General features: G+C 42.0%; 1 pseudogene; it reads left to right on the top strand.

Moving 5' to 3' along the window:
- The first annotated feature begins 395 nt into the window (after positions 1 to 395).
- LOC107542291 (phosphoserine aminotransferase pseudogene) lies at positions 396 to 1,499 on the top strand (annotated as a pseudogene).
- The last annotated feature ends 1,155 nt before the right edge of the window (positions 1,500 to 2,654 follow it).

Raw genomic sequence — 2,654 nt, 5'->3', positions numbered from 1 at the left:
AAACAAACAAACTCCACCAATTAAAAAGATCAATGACAAGAGCTGGTTCTTTGAAAAGATAAGCAAGACTGAAAAACCTTTAAGCAAACTCATCACGAAAAAAATAGAAAGGACCCAAATAAATAAAATAAGAAATGAAAGAGAAGTAACAACTGACACAGCAGAAATACAAAGGATTGTAAGAGAATATTACAAACAACTATATTCCAACTATTGGACAATCTGGAAGAAACGGATACATTTCTAGAAACAAAACGTTCCAGAACTGAATCAGGAAGAATCAGAGAAGGTGAATAGACAGATTACAGCTAGTGATATTAAAGCAGCAATTTAAAAAACAGCAACAGAGACTCGCCAAGCTAGAGCAGCTTAGTCGCCACCTGCGTCGCAGCACCATGGACGCCCCAAAACAAATGGCCAATTTCCGGCTGGTTCCCCCAAGCTGCCGGCTCGGTATTGTTAGAGACGCAAAAAGAATTATTAGACTACAAAGGCCTTGGGATTAGTGTTCTTGAAATGAGTCACAGGTCATCAGATTTTGCTAAGATTCTTAACAACACAGACAATCTTGTTCGGGAATTGCTAGCTGTTCCAGACAACTACGAGGGGATTTTCTGCAAGGAGGTGGGTCTGGCCAGTTCAGTGCTGTCCCCTTAAACCTGATTGGACTGAAAGTAGGAAGGTGAGCCGACTACATGGTGACAAGAGCCTGGTCAGGTAAAGCCGCAGAAGAAGTCAAGAAGTTTGGGACTGTGAACATCGTCCACCCTAAACTTGGGAATTACACAAAAATTCTAAACCCAAGCACCTGGACCCTCAGCCCCGACGCCTCCTGTGTGTATCACTGCGCCAATGAGACCGCGCATGGCCTGGAGTCTGACTTCATCCCTGACGTCAGGGGAGCAGTGCTGGTTTGCGACATGCCCTCGAACTTCCTATCCAAGCCAGCGGACGTTTCCAAGTTTGGGGTGATTTTTGCTGGTGTGCAGAAGAACGTTGGCTCTACAGGGGTCATGGTGGTGATCACCGCGACGACCTGCTGGAGTTTGCCTCAGAGAGGGCCCCTCGGTCCTGGAGTGCAAAGTGCAGGCCAGAAACAACTCCTTGTACAACACACCTCCCGGCTTCAGCGTTTAGGTCGTGGGCTTGGTCCTGGAGTGGATTAAGAACAATGGCGGTGCGGCAGCCCTGGAGAAGCCTAGCTCCATCAAATCTCAGATGAGTTATGATATCAGTGATAATTCTCAAGGATTCTATGTGTGTCCAGTGGAGCCCCAGAACAGAAGCAAGATGAATATTCCATTCTGCATTGGCAGCGCTAAGGGAGACGATGCTTTAGAAAAGAGGTTTTTCAATAAAGCCCTTGAGCTCAATATGATCTTCTTGAAAGGACAGAGGTCTGTGGGAGGCATCCAGGCCTCTCTGTACAATGCCGTCATGATCGAGGATGTTCAGGAGCTGGCAGCCTTCATGAAATTTTGGAGATGCATCAGCTGTGAACACATCCTAACTAATATATACTCTACTCTTGAACAATGTCCACAATTTTAAGTAACTTAACATTTTCAAAAACTTAACCATGGTAATTTTATCAAAGGAACATGCTTATTAGATTTTTTTTTTTTTTTTTTTCAAAGAACAGCAAAATATCTACAGCTCTGCAAAGCTAATGGGACTTAACAGCCACCTTAATTTTGACTTGAACTGAAAGCATTTAAAAAAACCTTTAGCTTTTCTAACGATTCCACCTTATGGTGTCTTTGCTGCTACTTTTTCTAGCTAGGTCTCAGTATTCAGACTTGCCTGTGGACTTACACACAGTGCAGTTAATGTTTCTGGAGACACAGACTCTTAGCGTTGAGAGTGGGTGGAGTCTGCTAGGTGCTGCATCTTGATCCTTTCCAAAAATGACAGCAATGGGGGCTCCTGGGTTCCACAGCTGTTAATTCAAGTCAACCTTGATCACCTGGTGAGTGTTCAGGAGTTCTAGGCTAAAGGGCCAATTGGAGATCTTTACACTATTTTTCTCATAAAGAGATAAAAGTGACATACTATATGTCTATATAGCAAGGTTTGTTTTTAATACCAAATAGTTTATATCTCTATACACATATTTCTAATACTGCAGCTCTCAGTGATAAATGTAGAGACTTCAGGAATTTGTTAAAGTCCTTGGCCTTGTGCATTATAACATTATGTTTTCAACAGTTGTGTCTCTCCCTTCCTTCCTCCCTTTGGAAGCTGCTTCATAAGATTTAGAAGTTCCTGATTCACTTTTATTTTCTTTCAGTAGGTGGAAGAGAAGGTTGGTAGGTTCTTTATTTTTCAGTAATGCTGTGAAACTAAACAATCTCTGTTAAACTCCTTTCGCGTTTGTTCACTTGACTTCTTATTAATCGTGTTTGACCAGAGTGACACTGTGATTCTGGAAGATCCTTGCTGAACAGTCTTTGCTCCTGTTGTTTATCCATCATCAGTATTTTATGTCAAATACGTGAAGGGCATTAAAGTCCTAAAACACCTAAAACAAAACAAACAAAAACAAAACAAAACAAAAAAACCCCCCAACAAATGAAAGTCCTCAAATGAACAGCTTCACAGGTCAATTTTACCAAATATTCTAAGAAACTCTAGCAGAGGGAAAACTTCCAAGC

The sequence above is a fragment of the Miniopterus natalensis genome, chromosome 10 (assembly GCF_054644295.1).
Source record: "Miniopterus natalensis isolate mMinNat1 chromosome 10, mMinNat1.hap1, whole genome shotgun sequence".
In the NCBI taxonomy this organism is placed as follows: domain Eukaryota; kingdom Metazoa; phylum Chordata; class Mammalia; order Chiroptera; family Miniopteridae; genus Miniopterus; species Miniopterus natalensis.
This window is presented reverse-complemented; position numbering and strand designations above follow the sequence as displayed.